Source organism: Nansenia antarctica (genome assembly GCF_963989245.1).
Source record: "Nansenia antarctica genome assembly, chromosome: 20".
In the NCBI taxonomy this organism is placed as follows: domain Eukaryota; kingdom Metazoa; phylum Chordata; class Actinopteri; order Argentiniformes; family Microstomatidae; genus Nansenia; species Nansenia antarctica.
Genome location: NC_137693.1, coordinates 11529975 through 11540711, shown reverse-complemented (window position 1 = coordinate 11540711; position 10737 = coordinate 11529975).

Below are 10737 nucleotides of genomic sequence, written 5' to 3'. Positions count from 1 at the left end.
GGAGGTGGTCCATGGTGTAGCAGGGTGGAGGGCTGGAGGGCTGGAGGTGGGGCAGATAGACAATCATCTCATATGATGTGAGATGGCCTTTTCCAGCACAACAGGTCACTTCGGCTTAAAGTCATCTGGGAGGTAAATGTCAAGTGACACAGTGTGTATTTGCTGAGGAGATTCACTGCAGTGTTGTAATTTGGCCAAACTTTGGCTTTTAAAATGTCGGCAGATGACATCAAAGTGCACTGAGTAGAAATACAGGCCTGCATGTGTGTGTATGTCTGTGTGTGTGTGTGTGTGTGTGTATGTCTGTGTGTGTGTGTGTGTGTGTGTGTGTGTGTGTGTGTGTGTGCGTGTGTGTGTGTATGTGCGTGCGTGCGTATGTGCGTGCGTGCGTGCGTGCGGGCGGGTGTGTGTGTGTGTGTGTGTGTGTGTGCATGCATGCGTGCATGTGTGTTGTGTGCCTCGCACCACACGAGCGCATGTGTGTCTGCCTGGCCTCCCTCACCCTTGTGTAGTCACTCAGAGTCCAAAGGGGACCCGTAGTGCACCATCAAAGGACTTCTATAAATAAGTTTCAAAGAGAGTTGAATAATAGAACTTTCTGTAGAAGGCTCTATTCCGAGACCCTGCTATCATCCTGTTATTGGTGTGGTTGACTGTTATAGCCCCCCATGGCTTTCTGGGGAGGGTGGAAACTATGACAGGAGGGGCTGTCGCACCGCTCTGAGACTTCCTGTGTGCACTGCCACGTGCTGCGGGGGGCGGGGGGGGAAACACACACGACTAGTGATGCCGAGAGAGGAGATGCAGAAGGGAAACTGCTGCTGTGGTGAGAGAGGCTTGAACGAGTGAATGGTCAAAATAGACCAACTGGAAATGTCTTTTCTGTCTCCATCTGACATGCGTGGGTTAGGTTACACTAGGCCCAATGTGTAGTTGCAGGGACGTGCGGTCAGCGGAGGCAGAGCCTCACCTGTCATAGTCCAATGGAAACAGATGCAATGAAAAGTAAATATATGTATATTTGTGTTTTGTTTGTGTTATAAATATCATATCTGTATGATTCCAAATCTTTTTCTTTTTTTTTAAATACAGGGAGAGACGAGAGGTGCGGCAGCGACAAGCTCGGCCTCGCCTGAACCCTCTGAAACTGGACGGAGCGCAGGCAATATGCACGTGCCTAAAACTGCAATGAAAAAGCACCAGAGGGCGGCAGCTATCACGTCTGCCTCACTGAGGGGCGTGTATTGACGCCAGGTAATTGATCGCTCTCCTTCCACGTTAGCTAGCTCCAGCCCAAAGAGATTCCAGCAGCTCCAAAAATGGAAAACGTTCTAACCTTAAAAATGGCTCAAAGTTGGACTTCAAAACAATTGGACTTCACGATCAAAACAGGGAGCGATAAACAGTGGAAGACCAATACCTGAGCTTAGGGACCGACTTCAAAGGAAGGGACAAAAAAGAACAGTCGTTTCAAATGGAGTGGTACCAATGAAACGATGTGTTGCTAGGCTACGAAGAAGCGCATTCAAACGGAAGCTAGGTTTGATCATTTCGGGGTGAGCTAACTTTCCTTGGTTTGGTCGATTGCACAACATTTTATGAAATAAACTTCAGAGCCTATCAAAACATGCAAGGTACTTTGTAATTTTAACTCGGTTAGATTAAAGGCTGATTTTATCAGATTGTATAGTTCTCACAAACGGCGAGGAACGAACGCAAATCACCCGGACAGCTCCTCAGCTTTTTGGCCCAGAATGATCTGACGCAGACGGTTCCCGAGCTGGTGCTCACTATACCAGCTACAACGCGCATCCGTTGAAAGGTCGAACCGAATACATAACTTACCAGTATGTGTGTGTAGTAAAGAATGCTGATATGAAATATGAAACATACAGTCGCCTAACCAATAGTCATTGTGCAACCTGCCAATTGAGTGAATTTAACACTAGAACAGCCGTGCCTTTAACACTAAAACAGCCTTTTTTACCTACTATAAGAGCCGCCTCTTTACAATGCTCAAGCTGCTATTTACACACAACGACCACTAGTTGGCTGCTTGTAAATTAACCTGCCTTCTACACAGAGAAACAGCAAAATAGCTTTATACTAGCTTATCCTTATGTGATTTTGAAAATGTAAGGATACTGGGTGGTAGAACGCCACATATCTAGGAAAAGTCATGAAAGGAGGGTCCTGAAATTTGATCGAGTGCAAGGATATAACATTTTTCTTTACTCTCAAATGACCCCTCGTGGCTGATTAAGTGTCAAGCTACCTCTATCAGGTTCATATGTGTATCAATCTGGCTCTGACACTAGCCAGTGGCTCCCCAACCATTGACCTCACCGCACGTCACTGGTGTAGTTTAGCATCTTGTTTCGTAACTCTTTGGCCCAATCCCAATTCACCTCTTGGACTTACAATTTATCCCTACCCCTCCGTTTTGCGCATTTACTTGTAGGGTAGGAGCGTCGCAATTCTTGCTGGCATGTACGGGTAGGGCCAAGTGGTAGGGCTACATAGCTCCTAACGATTTCAGATGCACACTCCAAACCAAGGGTTAAAAACTAGTCTTGAAATCTCCCAGAATGCCTTGTGAATCGTCAACAAGATAATGGCGGAACGCACAAGCAATGAGGAAGAAAACCACAAAAAAAACACATTTTTGTTAATACATAAGAATAAGAATCGCTAGTAGTAGTAGTAGTAGTAGTACTGTAGTAGTAGTAGTAGTAGTAGTAGTAGTAGTAGTAGTAGTAGTAGTAGTAGTAGTAGTAGTAGTATAGTAGTAGTAGCAGTAGTAGTAGTGGTATTACTGTAGTAGTAGTAGTAGTAGTAGTAGTAGTAGTAGTAGTAGTAGTAGTAGTAGTAGTAGTAGTAGTTGTAGTATAGTAGTAGTAGTAGTAGTAGTTGTAGTATAGTAGTAGTAGTAGTAGTAGTATAGTAGTAGTAGCAGTAGTAGTAGTGGTATTACTGTAGTAGTAGTAGTAGTAGTAGTAGTAGTAGTAGTAGTAGTAGCAGTAGTAGTAGTGGTATTACTGTAGTAGTAGTAGTAGAAGTAGTAGCAGTAGTAGTAGTGGTATTACTGTTGTAGTAGTAGTAGTAGTAGTAGTAGTAGTAGTAGTAGTAGTAGTAGTAGTAGTAGTAGTAGTAGTAGTAGTATAGTAGTAGTAGCAGTAGTAGTAGTGGTATTACTGTAGTAGTAGTAGTAGTAGTAGTAGTAGTAGCAGTAGTGGTTTTGATTGATTGATTGAAAACTTTATTAGAAGGTTTGCAGAAGTAGGTACATGAAAGTACATATTACATACAAGGTCAACTAAAAGGATAAAAACCCAAGAAAGCCACTGGCTTATTTCAATTGGGGTCCTTGATTTTCAATTCATCGTTACATGTAAGACAGACATAAGAAAAAAACTAGTACTATCTACACGATAATACAGACAAATAACTATTACTATCTACAAGATAAACGTACATCCATCATGGGAAGAACAATACAACAAAACATAAGGTATGTACAGCGGGTAGGACAGGTGGGGACATACACCACAGGTGGGGGCGGGGGACAAAACACAAAGTATGTACAGTGGGTAGTTAGGGTCTTTTAATCTGATTTTTGTTTTAGAGGGTCCAGTTACGGATTGCAGCCTCCTGTAAATGTTTTTTGAGAGTGGTTTTGAAGGTGGGCAGTGTTTTGCACTCCTTTAAGATTATAGGAAGGGCGTTCCACATTTTTACTGCATAGTTTGCAAACGAGTTTAACCCCTTGTTTGTGGTGCAACGCGGTTGAACGTGGTTCGTGGAGCTTCCTCTGGTGTTGTATGTGTGGACGTTGCTCACTTTTTGGAAGTATGTTGACAGGTACTTGGGTGTCTTTGTGGTGTAGCGTATCTTGAAGACCAGGCCCAGTGCAAGCTGCTGCACTCTGTCAACTACTCGTAGCCAATCAAGGCTCAAAAAATGAGCAGCGGTTAGATGTGTCCTAGGGTTGAGGCCTAGCAGAAGCCTAACCAGTTTATTTTGGGCTGTCTGGAGTCTTGTTTTATGGGCCTTTGTGGTTCTATAGTACCATGATGTTACGGCATAGTCGAAGTGACATTGAATGAGAGCTCCTGATAGGGTCCTCAGTGTGTTTTTACTGACAAGTGAGGATATCCTGTACAAGAATCTAGTTCTATGGTTCACTTTTTTGATTACTTTTGCTGCCATTTTATCTCCGGAAAGATTTGCCTCTAAGATGGAGCCCAGGTATGTAATATCCTCTTTTCTTGTGATATTAATGTTACCCACTTTTATTTTAAAATTTTCAGCCTTTCTGAGTTTAGATGGGGATTACTGTATCTAATTATCTGTATTACTGTAGTAGTAGTAGTAGTAGTAGTAGTAGTAGTAGTAGTAGTAGTAGTAGTAGTAGTAGTAGTAGTAGTAGTAGTAGCAGTAGTAGTAGTGGTATTACTGTAGTAGTAGTAGTAGTAGTAGTAGTAGTAGTAGTAGTAGTAGTAGTAGTAGCAGTAGTAGTAGTAGTAGTAGTAGTAGTAGTAGTAGCAGTAGTAGTAGTAGTAGTAGTAGTAGTAGTAGCATCAGCAGTAGTAGTAGTAGTAGTAGTAGCATCAGCAGTAGTAGTAGTAGTAGTAGTAGTAGTAGCAGTAGTAGTAGTAGTAGTAGTAATAGTAATACTTGCAGGTTCTGTACTTCTTCTGCACTTTGAATAACCCTTATACACAAATCTGATCGACCTCCCAAGAATGACGACTAATAATAATAATAATAATAATAATAATAATAATAATTACCTTGTACCTTGTTGAGTGTATGTTAGGAAGTTTCACACTGAGATCAAAGTCTTAATTCCTCAGATAATGTGGCCTATATGCATAGCATTGATATTCATTTAATGATATTTGCATACTATACTGTACACTACAGTGCAAAGGAGTGGGTGTTGATACTGCCTTCTTGAACTCTGTTGAATAATTGTTTTATAGAGAAGCAGGAAGAGGTCTAACAACATTGTGTTATAAGTTATATTGACACAGATACACATGTTCTGTACTTACCACCAATAAATTAATTGATTCCATAAAGAAATACATAATACTGTAGGCCTACCCAAAAAGAAATGTTTCATAACAACTCTATACGATTCTTATACGGCTAACATTGTACATTTTGTAAAGCACATGGACTACACTTTCTGTTTGTTTCACCTGGTTGGGCTATCTAAGTCACTTTTCACTTTTAAGCTTTTCAGATATTGGCTGTAGGCCTATATAATAAAATATACTATATAGGCTATCTGAAAAAAGTATTCAGTATATTCAGATATTTTACTCAAGTTAGCAACATGCAGAATATCAGTGGGTTGAAGCACTGTTAAACAGCACAGTTCAGATGTAGCTTACAGTGGCCTACATTTGTTTGTTTTTGATCTGCCTGCTGGTGTCTGACCTATACAGCCATGCTGTGTTTACTAGCTGTTGCCCCACTCACTGTTTCCACCACAGAGAGGTGACTCCAGCCTACGATGACTACAGCTTTCCTCCTGCAGCCCACCTTCATCATCAGCCAACTGCCTGCATTGATCCTGTGCTACTGAAGCCTACGCTATGCTACGCTACGCTACGCTATGCTACGCTACTGAAGCCTACGCTATGCTACGCTATGCTACGCTATGCTACGCTACTGAAGGCTACTCTACGCTACTGTAGGCTATACTACGCTACTACTTCATTTTTGATACTTTCTATCTATACAAATTGTGAAAATACCATCGCTCAGCCGTAACCAGACTTAGCTGAGGTGCTGGAGCTGAAGAGTATGAAATGGAATGAAGAGAAGCCATTACACTTTACACAATACATTCTCTCTATATGCTACACGACACTCTTGCGCTGGAACACGCCAGCTACACGACACGCCTGCGCTGGAACACGCGTGGAGGAGGGGGAGGTTTGGTAGTGATACATATGAGATATACAGTGAGGCCTGACCACACGGACCACAACGCCTCTTTCCTGAAACTCAACTGGGTCGAAAATCAAAAGCGAGAAAGAGAGGGAGAAAGTAAGAGCGAGAGAGACAGAGAGAGCGACAGAGACCCACCACGTTTCCACCAGTCAGAGCAGCCTCCCAGCATCTTCTTGTAAACACGTCTTGTTGCTTCCTAACCTGGGTTCAGAGGCACGGTGTAGCAGGGTGAAGGGTTGGAGGTGGTCCATGGTGTAGCAGGGTGGAGGGCTGGAGGTGGTCCATGGTGTAGCAGGGTGGAGGGCTGGAGGGGATCCATGGTGTAGCAGGGTGGAGGGCTGGAGGTGGTCCATGGTGTAGCAGGGTGGAGGGCTGGAGGTGGTCCATGGTGTAGCAGGGTGACTAGCTGGAGGTGGTCCATGGTGTAGCAGGGTGACTAGCTGGAGGTGGGGCAGATAGACAATCATCTCGTATGATGTGAGATGGCCTTTTCCAGCTCAACAAGTCACCTCGGTTAAAAATCATCTGGGAGGTAAATGTCAAGTGACACAGTGTGAATATGCCGGGGATATGCAGAGCAAAGGGCTGTGGAGGAAAGTTCAAACACGGGGACTCTAATGATTGCTCTGCTGTATTAATGTCTATGTGTTTTTTTAAACAAAGGAGATTGTCGTTACAATTTTTATTTTTATTTTATTGTTTGTACTTCAAGGGAGGCTGGTGGAGGTAGAAATAGGAGGACAGGCTCATTGTAATGCCAGAATGGGATGAAGAATGGTATCAGACACATCAAACACAACACAACTAAACCTCATCTGGGAACTATTGATTTATTTAATTAAAACTGTAAATGAAAGCATGTGTAGCCGACCAGAGGGACACAGTAACTCATAGGGTGATTGTGAAAATGCTGTTTAGCTGCGGTGCAGATTGCTTGAATTATAGCAATCCAATTATCCCCCACCCCCCCCTCCCCATTTTAATTAATCAGTTATTAGGTTGATATTAATATCACCAAGCTGTAGAAATTTGCAATTTGCATTACATTTACATAACATTTAAATATTGATATGAGTGCTATAAAGATATGTTTGACATTCATATGTGGATGTTATGGTAACGAGAGACGAGAAGAAGACATCAAACGTACTGTAGATTAGAAGAGAGGCTTTACACGTCCTCCGATTTCTACCTCCGCCAACCTCCCCTGGTATATTAACCATCCTGGAAGCAGGGGATCTCTTTTGCCCCTCAGGACTAGAATGCAACTCTTCCTTGTCCCAATATTTGGGATGAAAAGGTGTTCCACAGAGACAGCCCCACCTCCAGGTTTTAGTCAGGTACTTCTGGGAGATGGTGCGATGGTGCCAAGTTAGGACTGTTACTCCAATCGTATGTAGCTCCACATTCCAAAAAGAAACGTTGTTGTTGTTGTATTTATTTCATTCAGGGATGGATAGACAAAGGTCATGACACTGACAAAGGCTTAGGCCGAAACTTTTGTCTATCGATCATATCTATCTGTCCCTGAATTAACCAAATACTAAACACAAGCCTTTAACCTCTTTCTTGACTCTAGGACATTAATCATCTCTCTCTGTGCCAGAAGCATCTGTTTGTAAAGTTGTAAACACATCAGTGATTTTGCAATAGCCACACTCACTAAAAGTGTATCTGGCCAATCAGTCATCGTTGTTTGTACTGACGTCAACGTTTATGCTTCATCCTGGTTGTCCTTTTCTTCTCAGAAAACATTCATATCTTTGACTACTAGACTACAGTTATTTGATATCAAATCGAAATCAAATCAAACTTTATTTATTGAGCAGATTTCATACACGGATGACACACAATACGGTTTACAGGAATATGGATAAAACCAACGAAAAGACGACGAGACAATACATAAGAGAAGAACAACTATAACAACAGTCACGGGAGTTTAAAACAGTAAAAGCAGATAACAAGGGAGGACTGTAGAGACTTGGTTGCAGCTGTTAGAAGTAAAACTCTCTCTATCTCTCTCTCTCTCCCATGTTTTAATGGCTGCTACTCCGAGAGCCTTGGAATCCCAGTTCCCATGACAACAGCAAAGGCTAGTAAAGTCAGAGTGCTAGCTAGATGGATAGATAGGTACTTTATTGATCCCAGAGGGGAAATTAAGCTCAAATCACAAACAACAACAACAAAATACTGACAATAGAATAATAAATAGAATCAAATAGTTATCTGAAACATCATATACAACAGCAGTGTGAGTGGGTAGATAATTTGCTCCAACAGGCTAAGGACGTGGATAAGGATCTCTCCAACAATGATGTAAAAAAATAAAAATAAAAAAATAAATAAAGGATCACACCAAAGTCACATACTCATTACATCGTTACATCGTATTAAAAAGACAAAGCTTGTAACTCCAGAATCAGAGTTTGTTGCCGTGCAGATGGGCAGACACGGGGGTCAAGCCATTGTATTCACACCGCGGTGCCGACTGCTGCATGGTAACAGGCCGGCAGAATGACAGGATGATGGAAGACACAATGCAGACAGTCAATCCAGCGGTTTCTTTCTTCTATGCTCTTTAATTCTTCTTTAAAAAAATAAATAATTAGGATCTAAATCTGGTGCAAACATTACAAACTTAGTTCTCAATCCATTGATAAGGCAGCTGCTGCTTTTACTAGGCATCGGAGGACTGGCTCATTGTAATGTGTCGAACAACAGAATGAAGAATGCTATCAGAGACAGGTTGGTTTAACACCATTCCTAAATGCCCAATTCTTGCTCCAAATTGCTCCATAATAAATTGTGAGATGCAGAGAGGTAATAAAATAACCATGCAAGGATCTACTCTACACCCCAACACCGCCAAGGGCACAGAGAAGAAGAAGCCAGAGGAGACCGGCCACGTTGATCAGTACAGTCGCCTGTGTCTGGGTGACAGAGATGCCCCAGCCCAACACCCCAGAGGGGTCCACATGAGAAGAGAGGAGAGGTCACTGGAGCTTCTGACAGGAGCTTCTGGCTTCTGACTGGAAACAGGGGGAACAGAGCCTTTGCGGCTGCTGCACCTAAACTTTGGAACAGCCTCCCCCTCCACGTACGGGCCGCTCAGACCCTGGAGATTTTTAAATCCCTCCTTAAAACACACCTGTTTTCCCTAGCCTTCCCCCCCACCTAGCTATCGGTCCCTGGCTTTTATTATTTTATAGTTTTTATTGTAGGTCCCTGCCTGGCTCTTATTGTCTTATTGTTTTTAGTCCTTTTATCTTCTCTTTTAGTTTTACCATATCTGTATTGCATTGTATTGTGTGCATTGTGCTTATTTATTTCCTGCATTTTTATCTATTTTACAACTGTGAAGCACTTTGGTTCAGCATTGCTGTATGTAAACGTGCTATATAAATAAAGCTGACTTGACTCGACTTCTGACTGGAGCTTCTGGCTTCTGACTGGAGCTTCTGACTGGAGCTCCAGTGACCTATGACCTCTGGTCCCCGCCTCTGGAACAGCCTGCCAGAGGAGCTGAGGGCGTCACAATCTGTAAACACTTTTAAAAGAAGTCTTAAGGCATACCCTGACCCTTTTTCTTTATCTTGGTGTTCTCTCAATCCATCTCATTTTCATCTACCCTCTTCTACTGTGCTCCACTGGCGGTCTCGCTGTTCTACCATGTTTCTCTTGTGTCCTATACAAATCATTTTCTTATATTACCGTTTATTTTCACTGTATTGTTGCATTTTCATTGTTGTTAAGCAAGTAGTGTAATTTTGCATGAAAGGCGCTATATAAAAGTGCTGCTAAAGTCTGATTTGATTTGATTTGATTTGATTTTAAGGATGCAGGCCAAGGGAAGGTTAGGGGAACTGGACAGTTTCCCTGACACAAGCCCAAGGCCTGGACTAAGGCCTGGACTAAGGCCTGGACTAAGGAGCACTTTTGATTTCAGTCCAGATGAAGGCCTCAACTGGGTCTGATAAACTGGCCTACAGTATGTTTACATGCCCCCCCTTAAACACACACACACACGCACAGACGGACACACACTCGTTCAGCAGCGAGCCCCCCCCCCTCTGGAGCAGCTAGCGAGCGTAGGGGCGCCCGGTGATGTGTGGCCTGGTGGGTGGCGGTGGCGAGGCGCTCGGCTGCGGCACGTGAGTGATGCGAGGAGACAGAGGAGAGGCGACGGGCAGGGTGGCGGGGGGGGCAGAGTGGCAGGGGGAGGCAGGGTGTCTCACTAATGGGATTACCGAGCGGGCGGAGGCTACAGGCGTGGAGGCAAGCTGTGAGCTGAGCACCGCTCTGGGGGTCAGGGGTCAGGGTTGCTGAGGGGAGGCAGCCACAGGCCCGTGGTGGTCGATAGAAGATACGACGGCAGTCGATGGATACGGAGGCATCTTGCAACCATGCAACCCTGAACACTGGCCCAATCCAGATGTCTCTCAGATGGTTTTATGATTGGGTTTTTTGAGGGCCTACTAGTTCCACGTTCTAATGCACCAAAGATGACTGTGGCTGAGTTACTGTGTCACATCTGGTGCTGTTGTGTGCTGAGGTGTACAGTTCTCTACTGTACACTGTACACTGTACACACCCTACTCCTGCACAGCAGATCTCCCATTCATGTGGACTGTCCCCCGGCCTCTGTGGTTCACTGTGTCAAAGCTTTGAGTTCAAGTCAGAGAACAAAGTGGAGGATTTATGTGTCTGATTAGCCTGTGAGCCACAACGCTCTGGGAAGTATCAACTCCTGGATGAATGGGTCAATCT